The 16,044-nt window shown below is 33.4% G+C and overlaps 1 protein-coding gene across 3 annotated transcripts in view; it reads right to left on the bottom strand.

The window, feature by feature from the left end:
* The window catches only part of LOC103571387 (pseudouridylate synthase RPUSD2), a 126,126-nt gene that overhangs the window by 30,394 nt on the left and 79,688 nt on the right, over nt 1-16,044 (bottom strand). The window lies entirely within an intron of this gene.

Raw genomic sequence — 16,044 nt, 5'->3', positions numbered from 1 at the left:
TCATCGTGATTTTCTTTGAAGTTCGGTCTGTCCATGGACGATGTGCACATATCATGCATCGCTCTTTTATGTCCAATGATATTTAAAGACATTTTACTTTCATCTCTTCTTTTAGATAATTCGAATCGAAACCGTCAATTTTTGAAGCATAACCTTCTAAAATTTCTGTTATATAGTGGATAACGAAAATTCCAAAGTTATGACTGTCTTTCTGAAGTGGGTGTTGTAAATTATTGATAATCCATTGAGTTTTATGTCTCAGAAATACTTTGTTATAACAAAATACAAAGCTTTTGAGGAAATCTTTCGCTTTTTTTATTACCACATTTTTGCGGATCTAATATATATATATATATATATATATATATATATATATATATATATATATATATATATATATATTCGGGTGTTTAAAATAAAATAATTTTTTTTTATGTTATCCAAAAATTGTAAGTGTACCTAAAAACAAAAAAATTTGGTACCCATTCGAGCTTTAAATAATTCTATTGAGGTTTGCTCCAATCCATTTTTCTATTTTCCATTTAAATAACGCGGGAAAAAAATTTTTTTTTTTTTTAGAATTTTCTAGCTCACGAACCAATCAACAATGTGGGCGGTGCATTTGTCGACAAACTATGAGAAACATTGATCGCACCTACGCTGAACTAAGTGAATTCTTCGGTTAAGAGACAAAACTCTCTCTCTCTCTCTTCGCTTTTTTTCTCGTAAATGATAGCTTACTAATTTTTATAATGCTGGCATTTAATAAAATCAAAACTATATTCATAGGAAATGTTATGCTAGAATTGATCAAAATAATGAATTTTAAGTGGCGCGGACCATGGAGAGATCGCTGACCCTTTAAAATATTCAAAGATCGTTTGTTGCTCATTAATCAAAATTACAACGAGTCACATGGGATGGTGTCAAAGAAATAGATTATACCGCGTGGAAGCGATCATAATTTTGGAAAAGACTGGAGACAAAACCTTGAAAAGAGCTGTTTAGTTAAACTAATGAGCATAGCTGAACGTCGCTCACTTAGACGTACTATTATGTGGGTTGTTGATAGCCTTGTGCGTTATTTTAGGCTGACCAGGCTCTCCATTTCTATACTCATAAGACGGCTTTTAGAGGGTATTCTGCTCAACTGGTGGTTATTGTAAGCTTCTTCAATCAGGCTACTTGGTCGAGACTAGAGGAATCCAGACGGTTGCGGACGTCTTGTCTGATGAGTCGACTCGAAGTACTGGAAAGGGAGAGCGTAAAATTTTCTATGAATTTCGTTTCTATCGTGTGGGACTGAGCAGTAAGATCTCGCATTTCATTTTTTCTTTGATTCCCAGGTGCGATCAATGACTCGTATAGTTTGTTGACAAATTCACTATCTACATAGTAAGTAGACTTCAAATGAAATTAGATTTTTTGCACTCATTGATCGAGTAATCGTTTATTGTATTCGAATATTATTAACTGTAGTATCATGTTTTAACAATCGTCATGACTTTGTATGATATAATGTTTCAAGTGAATGTATAAATTTCTCATGTACATGAGTAGATGGTATGAAAATATAGGAATTGTATTTTACATGTTTTATAAAAAAAAAAAAAAGTTGAATGACTGTTGGCGTTAAAAAGTTTTGGTGGGCTTGAAAAAGGCAGTTTGGGTTTTAGTGCTCAACATCGAGCTGGATTCTTGAGGCTCGTCATTAGAGCCACCACCTGTTCGGAAGTCAAGTCCCGAAGAATCACCCCCGAATTTGCACCCTTGACGTTGTCGTTTTTGACATTTTCTGGGCCTATGGTGTCAGTGCTGGTAGCGTTGAAATGTTGAATGATCAGTGACCCAATTGCATTAGTCCGTTTTGGTACCCCCACTCTTCATATATGACCAATGGCAGTGAGCCACATTTTTTTTTTCTTTTTCTTGAAAGAAATTTCAGTAAGTCTATGACAGCTCACTGCCATTAGTCGGATTTGAGGAGTGGGAGTACCAGAACGAAGCAATGCGCTTGAGTCACTGAAAGATCCGCGCTAAAGGCCTGCACAGTGACCCAGAAATCATTCAACATTTCAACGCTATCAGCACCGACACTATGGGTCCAGCAGATACCAAGAACGACGAGACTTTCTTAAGTGATATGGGGGTAGTCTTAGGGAACATAGGGAAGGCAGAATAGGTGGAAGTTCTGGTGGAGAGCCTCAGGAAGTCTATCAATAATTCTTTAGGGTGTCGAGCACTAAAGCCAGAGTCTATCTAATTAGCAGGACAGGCGACGAATGAATTACAAGTGGCCCTTAGGTTCTCTATTTCTATACTCTTGAGACGGCTCCTACAAGACATTCTGCTCAACTGGTTGTTATTGTAAACTTCTCCAATGAAGCGACTTGGTCAAGACTAGCGAAATTCAGACAGCGGACGTTTTGTTTGATGAGTCGACTTAAAGTGCTTGGACTGAGGAGCGCTCTCTTCATGGTCCGCGCTACATTGTCCAAAATTTATTATCGGATAATTCTAGCATAGCATTTTCTATAAATTTCGTTTTTATTTTATTAAATGCCAGCATAATAAAAATTAGTAAGATATAATTTACCATAAAAAGGAGAAAGTAGGAGAGAAAGAGAGAGAGAGAGAGAGTTATAATAAATTTTGGGATATTTTTACTTTCCAGCGAAACTATCAGACTTATCATAAAATGTCATCTGGTTTCTTTTTTTTTTTTTTTTTTTTGTAGAAAATTTTATTTCCTGCAAATTATCTTCATTAAATTTGTTTTAAATTCTACATCGTTTTCTAGTCATATCCATTTTAATGACAAACCCTTACGGGAAGGAGAGGGGTGAGAGCAAAATCGTGAAAAAATTTGATTTTTTTTTAATTTTTTTAGGCGTATGGACTGAACTCATTCATTAAAACTTTTTGAACATTATTAAGTATATATTCAACAACATAAGATAATGTTTTGATGTAAGAGTATCCACAAAGAAGCCGGTGACGGAGCCTTTCTTAGAACGTCTTTTAAAATAGACGATTTGCGGTGAGCGCTTTATCTCAGCTGGAAATTATTTAAAATAAAAAACCACTAAATTTAGTCAGAGCATTATCAATTCCTCCCCCCAACGTTCTCTGATTATTTTTTTTTTCATTTTTTATCTTTTTGTGGTCATTAAAAGTAAAAACCGCTATTTTTTAAGACAATTTACGCCATTTTGGAGATAAAAAATCCTTTTAGAGAAAAAAAAAAAATTGTAAAACTCAATGTTGGCAGTGCTCATAGACTATAAGAAAGTATTTTCGAGGAAAATGTGTTCAGAGCTTTAAACGCTAAAAATAAAAAAAAATAAAAAATATAATACTTTTCTTAACTTAAAAAAAAATTTTTTAAAACAGAACAATATAGGTCACAACGATCACTAAGTAGATAAACTGTATTCCTACATTCCCTTTTCAACCGACCGCAGCTAACGAAGATACAGTTTTAAAGATGATCAACTAGTTAAAAACTTCGAGAGTTTGTGAGACAAAAAATATTACGCTAGAATTGTCCAAAATAATACATTTTAAGTGGCGCGGACCGTGGAGAGAGCACTCTCCCTTTCCAGCACTTCAAGTCGACTCATCAAACAACACGTCCGCAACCATCCAGATTTCTCTAGTCTCGACCACGTTGCCTCATTGGAGAAGCTTACAATAACTCCCAGTTGAGCAGAATATTTTCTAGAAGCCGTCTCAAGAGTATAGAAAAGAAAAACCTAAGGGTCACTAGTAATTCATTCTTCGCCTGTTATACTGATTAGATATACTTTGACTTTGGTGCTTGCACCCTAAAGAATTATTGATAGAATTCCTGAGCCTCTTCACCAGAGCCTCCACCTATTCTGCCTTCCCTATGTAACTTTTTGATAATTGTTGTAACTATATGTGACTAAATGAATTCTTCCAATTTATGAAATTTGATACTATAAAAGAACGAAGTAATATATTTTACATAAACTGTTTATCAAGTTCAATTGATATTGTCTTTGATTGAGTATAAGGCAACATTATTTTTGAACAAAAAATTATATAAAACTGCAAAAAAATAACCATAAAAAAAATATGATTTTTAATTTCATCGAGCAATTTATATTAAGTTGCTTAATTTCGGGTTCGTTGAAATTGATCAGGTACTACGTCTATTACCGCATAAATAAAATTTTTCCGCAAAAATCATTTTTTAATTTGAGCCACTGACTCCAAAACATTTGTTTGGAGTAATAAATAATAAAAATAACGAGAAGAATATACGTTTAAAAAAAAACTTGGTGGCCCTGAAAAGGGCCATTTTGTTTAATCGAGAGCTGGGAAGACTGCTCGAGAGTTTATTCAGGAGTGAGCGTTAGCTAGCCAGAAACTGAATCTGAAGCTACAGTGGCACCAGCATTGCAGGAACTTTCCATCAACTTCGCTATGTGCTGGTCCAAACGCTGAAGTGTACTATCCATTTCCTCTTCAATGGCGTCGTACAGCAAGTTCACTGCCTGGCGCATATCAGGCAGTGTAGGAGTAGAAAAATTGATGTCAGGGCGATGAGAACGAATATAATCTCTTGCCTATTCTCTTACGTCGGTATGAACTTGCTCCATGATGAACTAGTGAATGAGAAATGTCAACCAAGTGAGCCAGGTACTTAACTTCTAGATCGGTTCCAGCGAGCCAATCGCAGCTTAGCATAAGTAGGAGAGGTGGCAGCTCGTCTTCCATTCGACCTTTGTTTTGTTAATAACCAATAAAATACGAGCTGCCACCTCTCCTATTCATTCTTAGCTGTGATAGGCTCGCTAGTACCGATCTATAACTAATGAAGCTGACTTGTTTGGTTGGCATTAGCTAGAGTCTTTCAGCCTCATCAGACATATAGATTCAAGTGTCTCCAGTGATCGATCTTTGGAAACTTCGTTAATCAGCGATATAAACATGGCCAAGAATAATGAAGACGTGCAAGACCTATCCGAAGAAGTATACATCAGTTGCTGCGAAATAATTCGGCAGCTGCTATCTCCGTGGTATGAATCCTACGCGTGGCCATTTTACCGGGAGTTTAATGTCAAGTGTTGGGGTCCTGACAATTATAAAGACCTCGTAAAAGTGCCAATTGATCTGACGACCATATATCATAAGCTCGACCGACGGCAGTACCAGTCACTTGAGGATTTCGTCAACGATGTGCGGTTGATTTTTACCAACTGCTATCGTTGCTTCAACGAGGGAGATAAAATTGTAGACATGGCTCAAAATCTCCAACATGTGTTTGAGATTTTGTACGCGAAGATGATCAACGTCTAAGTGTTGTTAACTTCCCTTCAATGACGAAAGCAACATTGCTTGAAAATTTTAAACTCAAGTTGAAAACTTGGGTTAACAACGGCCCTTTTCAGGGCCATCAAATTTTTTAAACGTATAAAACTTCAAGAAATTTTTATTGTTTACTATTTCAGACATATATTTTGGAGTCAGTTTATTTTTAACTTTGCTTGTATTCAACATTGTAATTAAGTCCTGAAATTTTTTTCCATGCTTCTTCAATATTTTTACTTGTCTTAAATTTCAGATTAGACTCCGCCGCTCATTTTACGGCATTAAATAAATTAATATTTTTATATTTAAGATTTAGTCAAAATTAGTATTTACTAGTCGATTAAGCACTTCGCCGGACTTATTTGTTATACATATCCTAAATAACTTCTTTTTTTTCCTTAACTGTTACAAATCCCTAAATTTCTTAAGTTTATTTTTTCTTTTAAGAAAATAAAATGTTAATGTTTATTACATAATAATGTTTATTTTCCTTTTCTAAAAACGTCGTATAATTGATGGTAATAAATTATCAAGCTATATAAAATTATTTGTTTTATTTGTTAATCGTCAACACCCGACTTTTGATTTTCTCAAAATTAGTAATGCTTAGTTGATATTACTACTTTTAAATAAGTTCGGGCACTATGATATAGTACAAGAAATAAATATCACTTAAGATTACTATTTTTTCATACTCATATCGTTTTAGCTACCACAATAATGTGCTCTTCTCTTGGTGCTTTTGGACTAGGTAGGCGACTAAATAATAACTTTTTTTGTCCAACGATATCTTCGAAACGAACTAACCGATTGGAAAAGACTTGGTGGGAATCCAAAGGGCTCACCAAAACTGAGAATTCATTAGATTTCGGGGTAGGTCGGTCATCTAGTTTATGAGCCATACAAAGAATAAAAATTCAAAATTTTCACGTTTTTGGTCTTTAGCGTATAACTTATAAACCACTTGCCCTATTCGCCTCAAACTTAATCAGTTCTAAGTCTTATTGAGCCCTTTCGATTGCCTCCAAGAACGTCCTAATTGGTTCATTCGATCGCATCCTCTTAGAAGGACACAGTTACTATCTAAGAATTACGATGTAACATCGTAATTTTCACAACTTACATCATATTTTAACAGAGGCAGCACTGTAATATTCTTTTATTCAAAAGTACATAGAGAGATATATAGGTCATTCCACCAAATCAAGTTATTTTACGGGGCGACCCTCATCAATTTGATTCAAACTTTGTGGAGTCTTTCAATATATTTTAAAAAAAATTCTCTGAAAATTTAAGCCTTTAATATGCAGCAGTGTCAAAGTTATGATCTATTGAATTTTTTAAAAATTTTTATTTTCCACTTTTTCATTATTTTTTTTGAAGGAAACAATTTTTTTTTAAAAATGAGCACATAATAGTTTTTTGTAGGAAAACTTCTCAGCTTTCCACAGAAAATATCCATTTTTTATTTCAAATTACAGAAGACCCGTTAAAATTCGTTTAAAATAGGAAAAACGATTTTTATGCGCGGCGCTCGATACATCTAATTTGATATTTTTTTCTGAAAGCTGAGACCTTTTCCCACAAAATATGTAATTTTCACGATGTGCATATTCTTTGTATGAACAAAATCAATAATTATTTAAATACAAGACATTGATTTTATTGTTTTATCAAATTTTAATAGTTCATTGTGTGGCAAGAGTTCAAACAAAACGATATCAGACGAGAGTGAAGTAGGCTGCCCAAGCCGTAGGCAAAAGCTGACAATAACTGCAATCTGAAGTCGTGTTTCATCTCGTGTTACACACTATTTTTTTCATGATTACCTGCATTGAAAATTAGTTTCAGTGGCAGCAGCCAGTTAGAATTAAGTTAATTAAAAATCAATGGTGTGATCAACCATAAGTTTACGCGTACCTTATGATTTGCAATTTATAATTGAACAGAAACTACAAATGCTATTTATTATTTACACAAATTTTTATAAAACGATGACAAAGTTAGAACTGTCATTAAGGCAGATAACACCAATTGCCTGAAGTCATTTTTGAACAAAACGCAAGATTCAAAGTTCAAATCACTAATTCTGAAACTTGAAGCTTTGATGCTGGTATCATGAAAAATAGTTTTATAATTTTTGTTGTCAGAGCTTTACTGCAGAAACATATCAGAAAACATATCCTCACACCGCAAGATTTATGCATCCAGGCTATTCAAAATTTTACCGGCGTTGATTTCACTTTTATAACCAACTCTTATTAAAAGAAACGGTTTAAAACGATTGGAAAAAAAAATTTTAATACTTTTTAATGCTTTTGAATACTTTGAATACTTTTTAATCACACTCTTTAGGGGCATTTAACATTACGAATCGTTTCGAATCGTTTCTTTTAATCAAGGAATAATGACTTTTATAGAAAATGAATGTTTTAGACGTACGATACTTAGAGTCAAATACGATGAAAGAAATACAAGCAGTACATACTCGGAGAAAAATGTTGGCTCAAAACCTACCAATTTTTATTATGCTGTCGATCAAACTTGAAACAGGAAGGAAAGCATCCAAAAAATTATTATGCTCTTATGGAAAATTATTATGGCGCATCATAACTATTATAATGTATGAAAGTAATTGTTATTAAATCTTATCGATAGGTATCTCGCGCGTAGTAGGTATCATGATACAGCATAATAATTTTTCGTATGAGCATAATAATTTTTTGGATGCTTACCTTCCTGTTTCAAGTTTGGTCGACAGCATAATAAAAATTGATAGGTTTCGAGCCGACATTTTTCTCCGTGTATATTCTCACATATTGTTGATAGCCTAGGATATATTTGTGTTAAAAATATATCAAGATCCTCAAAAAAGTTAAGAATTAAAGTTTCTTCATCATAGAGAGTTTTATTTCATTTAATTTTGTTCAAACAAAAAGTATGCACATCGTGAAAATTACATATTTTGTGGGAAAAGGTCTCAGCTTTCAGAAAAAAATATCAAATTAGATGTATCAAGCGCCGCGCATAAAAATCGTTTTTCCTATTTTAAACGAATTTTAACGGGTTTTCTGTAACTTGAAATAAAAAATGAATATTTTCGGTGGAAAGCTGAGAATTTTTCCTACGAACAACTATTATGTGCTCATTTATTTTAAAAAAATGTTTCCTTCAAAAAAAGTAATGAAAAAGTGGAAAACAAAAATTTGTAAAAAATTCAATAAATCATAACTTTGAAACCGCTGCATATTAAAGGCTCAAATTTTCAGAGAATTTTTGTTTGAATATATGGAAAGACTCCACAAAGTTTGAATCAAATGGATGAGGGTCGCCCCGTAAAAATAACTTTATTTGGTGGAATGACCCATATATAGGAAAAAATGTAGTTTTTGTATTGTAATTATTATTTTATCCTTTTTACGATGTTAACATTGCAATATTTAAAATAATTCGAATCCTAAAAGTTTTTGTAGAAGTTACATTGTTAAATAGTAAAAAATGTAACCTACATAGTAAATTTAAGAATAAGACATTTGAAAATTTACGCTACTGAAAGTATACTCTACGATTACGAAGTTAACATCGTCAATTTTAATTAAATTTTTTTTTCGTGTAGCTAGATTTCTATAAGAAATCTACCAGCAATATAACTATGTACATTAAGGTGTCCGTTATATCCCAAATTAGATTTTTTCAGTTAACCATAGTATAAATCATTTATCTACTATCCAAAAATAACAAAAAATCTGTCTATCGGTTGACGTTGCGAGCCAGCCCTAAAGCTTTTTTTTTGAGCTCCGGCAAAAAAACGTACATTTACTAATTTGTATTATGCTGGCATTTTATAAAATAAAAACGAAATTTATAGAAAATGTTATGTAAGAATTGTTAAAAATAATGAATTTTAAGTGGCGCGGACCATGGAGAGAGCGCTCTTCCTTTCCAGCACTTCAAGTCGACTCATCAAACAAAACGTCTGCAACCATCCGGATTTTTTTAGTCTTGAAGAAGTCGTCTCATTGGAAAAGGTTACAATAACCACCAGTTGAGCAGTATATCGTAGAAGCCGTCTCAAGAGTATAGAAATGGAGAACCTAGAGGTCACTAGTGAATCATTATTCACCTGCCCTACTGACTAGATATACTTTGGCTTTGGTGCTCGACACCTTGAAGAAGTCTTGGTAGAATTTCTGAGGCTCTTCACCTGCTCCGTCTACCCTATGTTCCCTAAGATTACCCCATATCACTTAAGTTAAAAGTCTCGTTGTTCTTGATATCTGCTGGACTCATAGTGTCGGTGCTGGTAGCGTTGAAATGTTGAATGGTTTCTGGGTCACTGTGCAGGCCTTTTGCGCGGATCTTTCAGTGACTCAAGCGCATTGATTCGTTCTGGTACCCCCACTCTTCAAATGTGACCAATGACAGTGAGCTGTGATAGACTTACTAAAATTTCTTTTAAGAAAAAGAAAAAAAAATGAGGCCTACTGCTATTGGTCATATTTTAAGAGTGGGGGTACAATAATGGGCCGATGCGATTGGGTCACTGTAAAGTTTCCGCAAGTTTGATATCCAATTGATCGATTTGTGAAAGTTGGAATCGATTGATACGTACATTGTCGGATCGATTTTTTAAGAGTTAATTAACTTATTTGTTTATGACAAATAATTAGTTAAGATTCAAAAAATCGATCTTTTATCGATAGGTTTTCTGGACGACTCATGAAATTTGGAATCGATTGATACCTATATTGTCGAATTAATTTTTCAAAAGTTAATTAAGTTTTTTTAAAAAAAAGAATAAATTACAAAAAAAATGAAAAAACAAATTTGTCCGAGTATCTGGGTAGCCGCTTACTATTATGATTACTATTTCCTCTATATTTCCGGACTATCAATATCATAATAAATGAGTAAGTAAATGCGGATATTTTTTTTTCTCCATTATTTCCCCTGTTATTCGATTCGTCTATTTATATATTTTTTTGTCTTTCTTTCGTTAACGTCTTACAAGATCATACACACATAAATGTTGAAGTACGTGTAACGATAACACAAGTATATGCCCATTCGGTTATTGGCGCATGCGCGATTGGTAGGCTGCTGGGTAATAAAAGCAAAGTCGCCGCCACAAAAAAATTGACGCCAGGTAAATAAATTCATACCTGCTCAGGAAAAATAGGTAGAAAAAATTTCCAACGTCAAAAATTGTTTTTGTCATATCAACCACGGAAGTTGAATTTTCGAGTAGCATGCAGAGGGCGCAAACTATACGATTTCTGGCAATCTATAGTTTAGTTAACTTTCCTCGAACTCGTATCGAAAAGTAACTTCTCTCTCTCTCTATTTGTCTCTACATTCCTACACGACTACTAAAATACGCTATAGATAAGTTTCATTATTTTTTAATTCGGCAAACGTCCGCTAGGTAGACTAAAAATCAGAAACAAAAAATCATAGCGACAGTCGAATCTTGTAAACGACTTCAACATATGCGTACATTTAATCCGTCGCTATTGAATTTCGGGTAACTAGCTTTTTGTTGAACTCAAAAAGTTTTTAATAAAAATGAGTGAAGTATTAACAAAAACACTAACTCCACCTAATTTAACTGCTATGGCAGCTAATGCTACAAAAAAATACTGCCAGTAGTGTCAAGAAAAAAATATTTGCAAGTATATGATAAATTTATGGCCTGGAGAGTCAATCAAAACACTGAGTTATTATTCTCTGAGAATGTATTACTTGCATATTTTGACAACTTATCTCATACAATGGCTCCTCCGACGTTATGGGCTCAATACTCCATGTTAAAGTCTACACTCAATGTCAACAATAATGTTGATTTAAAGAAATACACAAAATTGATCGCTTTTTTAAAACAAAATGCTCTTGGTTATAAAGGAAAAAAGTCTCAGGTATTTACGGATGAAGACATTGAAAAATTCATCAATGAAGCTCCAGATTTCGAGCATTTGGATACAAAAGTAAGTATGACTATTTCAATTATTATTATTGTTATCATCTTATTTATTTTGTCATCCTCATTGTGTGTATTAAATTGCACTGATACTTGGTATAACAGGAGGATGTAGACGCGGAGAGTTATGTGAAATAATTATTGACGAAATAACAGAATACGATTCATCTATGCTCCTATTTAAATTAACCAATACCGAAACTCATCACCCTCTTTTACAGTAACAGGCGAATTTTACTCAATTATCGAAAAATATAAAAATTTACACCCAAATCCTTGCAAAACTATGAGCTTCTTTTTAAATTATCAAAAAGGTAAATGTACTCAGCAGTCTATTGGTGTAAACAAATTTGGTGGTATGCCACAAAAAATTGCGAAATTCTTAAAACTTCCATCTCCTGAACGATTTACTGGACATGCCTTCCGCCGCATGTCAGCGACATTATTGTCTGATGCCGGAGCTGATTTAACTATTATCAAATGCCACGGTGGATGGAAAAGTGATCAAGTAGTAGAAGGTTATATTGAGGATTCAATCCAAAATAAAAAAAGAATCTGCAATAATATTACTAAGAATATACACATTGAAACTGAATCAACAAACAATCCAAGCAAGTCACCGATATGCAAAGAAAACCTATCAAATTAAAGATCAAAAATCGAAATAGAAAATGAAAAATCATCAACTATAACTGCACAGTAGTACATTAACCGTTTAGAAAAAAAAAATCCCTGCGGGCTTCCTCCGGTGTTCTGCATTATGAGCGTTCAGCTTGTAAGCCAGTTAGGAACATTGACCAGTCTCTTTGAGGAACGCGTACATTTCATATAAAAAGTGCAAATACTGCAAAAATTTTGATATCATCATTTTCCATCCATAACAAGTAGAGATTTTCTTTTAAACATAAATTTTTTCCATTGCTTTATAGAAAAGTTGTACTGTGGTTTTTTTTTGGAAGTTTTTATGCACTTTTTAAAATGAAATATCTCGAAAACTATTAAGAAAGTATCGAGACAAATTAGTATGCATGGGTGGGGAAACGAATTAAGAAAGTTATGTTGCGAACCAAAATTCTCTATGAACAATAAAGGCTGAAATAAAGACTGCTAAAGCGTCAACAACGCAATGTTTGATTCACTCGTTTTTGAGCAAAATATCAGAACTTGCCAACAGACAAAAATTTCGAATTATTTTTTTTTTTTTCTAAAGCTAATATGAATACCGATTCATAGAAAAATCAGTAATACTTGATTAAATTTTTTTGGATTTTAATTTTAAAAAAATTAAAATTCGGGTGATGATTAATAAATAAAACAAATACATTCATATCGCTCGATAACTTATTACAATCAATTAAACAACGCTTTTAGAAAAAGAAAATAAACATCAACATTTTGTTTTCTTGAAAAAAAAAAAAAAAAAAAAAAAAAAAAAACTTAAGAAATTTAGTGGTTTGTAACAGCTAAGGAAAGAAAAAAAGTTATTTTGGTTATACATAACAAATTAGTTTCGGGAAATGTCATGTAAATTCTGCTGTCTGACAAAACGTTAAAAGTCACAAGTTCCGATTCTTTTTCTTGTACTTGGAAAATTTTTGACTGAAAATAAAGAAATTAATAGTATATGGTATAGAGAGGATACTGAAAGAGTCTTTATGTGGCAAGGGCAATGGTTTTAGCATAGGTCGTAGGGCCACATGCGTGGCAAATTCATTTCACATATGACACAAATTTCGTGTGCAAATATCTCGTAATGTGCACAAATGGATAATACAAAAGTGCAAAAATCCACAACGCTTCTTTTAGAAACATAAATTAAAAATTTTAAATCTTAATTTCAATGTTAAGTACTAAGAAGGTTTAATAAAAAATTGACTCCAAAATATATGTCTGAAATAGTACACAATAAAAATTTCTTGAAGTTTTATACGTTTTTAAAAATTTGGTAGCCCTCAAAAGGGCCGTCGTTAACCCAAGTTTTCAACTCGAGTTTTAAATTTTTAAGCCATGTTGCATACGTCATGGAGTGGACCTAAGTAACGCTTAGACGTTGATCATCTTAGCGTACAAAATCTCAAACACATGTTGGAGATTTTGAGCCATACTGACAATTTTATCTCCCTCGTTGAAGCAACGATAGCAGTTTGTGAAAATCAAACGTACATCGTTGACGAAATCCTCAATCGTTTTGTACTGCGGTTGGTCGAGTTTATTAAATATGGTCGTCAGATCCATTGGCACTTTTACAATGTCCTTGTAATTGTCAGAACTCCAACAATTGACATTGAATTGTCTGTAAAATGGCCACGCGTAGGATTCATACCATGGAGATAGAAGCTGTCGAATTATTTCGCAGCAACTGATGTAGACTTCTTCCGATAGTTCTTGGACGTCTTCATTATTTTTGACCATGATTCTACCGTTGATTAATAAAGTTTGCGAAGATCGATCGCTGAAGACACTTCTATCTATACGTCTGATGAGACTGATAGATTCTAGCTAATGCCACCAAACCAATCAGCTTTATTAGCTGTCGATCGGTACTAGCGAGCCGATCTCATCTTAGAATGAATAGGAGAGGTGGTAGCTCGTATTTCATTAGTTGTACGACGCCATTGAAGAGGAAATGGATAGTATATTTCAGCGTTAGGACCAACACATAGCGAAGCTGAAGGAAGGTTCCTGCTATGCTGGTGCCACCGTAGCTTAAGATTCAGGTTCTGGATAGCTACCTCTCGCTCCCGAATAAATTCTCGAGCATTTTTCCCAGCTCTCAATCAAAAACAATGGCCCTTTTCAGGATCACCATATTTTTCAATACGTATATTGCTCTCAAGACATTTTTATTGTTTACTAGCGTACATGTATCGCGCGCAAACGCGCGCGTATCATTTTTCATATATTTATTTTAATGTATATTTTCGTGTCGTTTGTATATGTTTTTTTGCTTTCGACTAACCATGAAATTGGAAAAGAGGCTTCATACATCTCATGCCTTTTTCATTTACGGATTATCCCAAACAAATATTTTGTCAGTAGCCCAAATTAAAAAATCATTTTCAAGAAAAAAAATTTTTATAAGGTAATAGATGTAGTACCCGATCAATTTCAACGGGCGTGAAATTAAGGAACTCAATATAAATTGATCAATAAAATTGAAAACCATGCTTTCTTTATAGTTATTTTTTGTAGTTTTAGATATTATAGTATAATCTTTATTTCAAGAATAATGCTGCCTTATATTTGATCAAAGACAATATCAATTAAACATTGATAAATAGTTTATGTAAAATATATTACTTTATTTTTTTATAATATCAAATTCACAAATTCGAAAAATATATTTCATCACATATAGTTATAACAATTATAAAAAATTGAACATAACCTCAATTTAATCTAAGAAATGAACGTTACAGTATAAAATGAATCGCAGGCTGAGCGTGATGTCGAAAACAGTCACTTAATTTAATTTTATAATTAATTTCAAAATACTTTGACACCTCATATTATAATATATTTAGATTCATTTATACTTGTTCATCGATTATAATTTTTTTACTTCAATTTTACTTTAATTCACATTTCCGAATGATAAAAATTCTTTAATTATTGCTAAAAATAATATTTTTAGCAAAAATTAAAATTTTAATGATTTAAAACTAAATGTAAAAAAAACCATTTCTCAGCAAAAATGAGAGTAGATTTCTTATTCATTTTGCTCCATGACGATCTACAAAAAAATCATCTTGTACAAACGAACATCAGCTATGATATGGGCAGGCGTATTCATTAATACCAAAACCCCGTTGTTCATTCTTTGCGGAACGTTGACTACCGAAAGATACATCAACGAAGTTCTTTAACCACACGTCCTGCCTATGCGTAGACAAATGGGAGCAAGACGCTTCATTTTGATGCAGGATAATGCTCGTCCTCATACCGCAGTAATTACGCGGAATTACCTTCGTTCCAACAACGTGACAACGCTAAATCATCCACCCATGAGTCCCGATTTAAACCCAATTGAGCATGTATGGGACATGCTTGGGCGTCGATTGCGACGAGACTATCCACATCTGCATACTTTGCAACAGTTGACTCAAGCGTTATTACGATGTTGGCAAGGGATTACGCAGTGACAAATTCGGCGGTGCATCAACATGCGGGAGCGCTTACAAGCAGTAATACCCAACGGAGAAGGCAATACGCAGTACTAAATTGTGACCCAGAAATTTAGAGGTCCTTCGACAGACGCCGACAAAAACAGAAGCACAAACGTAGAGACATAGACACTGACAGACGGAGACATGAATGCACACACACACACACACATACACGCACGCGCGTAAGAAGCGTAAATCCGGCCAAGCAACCTCCACGTGGTACGCTTTGGGTAACGCTAACGCTGACTGTAAAAAAAAGTTGAGAAATTTTTTTTTGAAAATGATAAATTATTGCGGATGCAACGAAAAATAAATTTTGAAAAAATAAAATTTTTTACGCTTAAAAAAATTTTTAATTATAAAAATATTCGTTTTTTACTAAAGCCAAAACTCGCGGTAGCGCACGAGTTTAGCCACCATCGCAGACCCTATTTTCAATATTGCAATACACCTATAAATAATTGTGAGTTCCGGGGATTGACACGTATATTTAGAAAATGCCATCTTCAAGAATCTTTTTCAAACTTACATCTCCTTCAGTATTCATATTGTAAACAAAAA

The sequence above is a fragment of the Microplitis demolitor genome, chromosome 4 (assembly GCF_026212275.2).
Source record: "Microplitis demolitor isolate Queensland-Clemson2020A chromosome 4, iyMicDemo2.1a, whole genome shotgun sequence".
In the NCBI taxonomy this organism is placed as follows: domain Eukaryota; kingdom Metazoa; phylum Arthropoda; class Insecta; order Hymenoptera; family Braconidae; genus Microplitis; species Microplitis demolitor.
The sequence above is the reverse complement of the archived record's forward strand: the minus strand, read 5'-3'. Positions and strand labels throughout refer to the sequence as shown.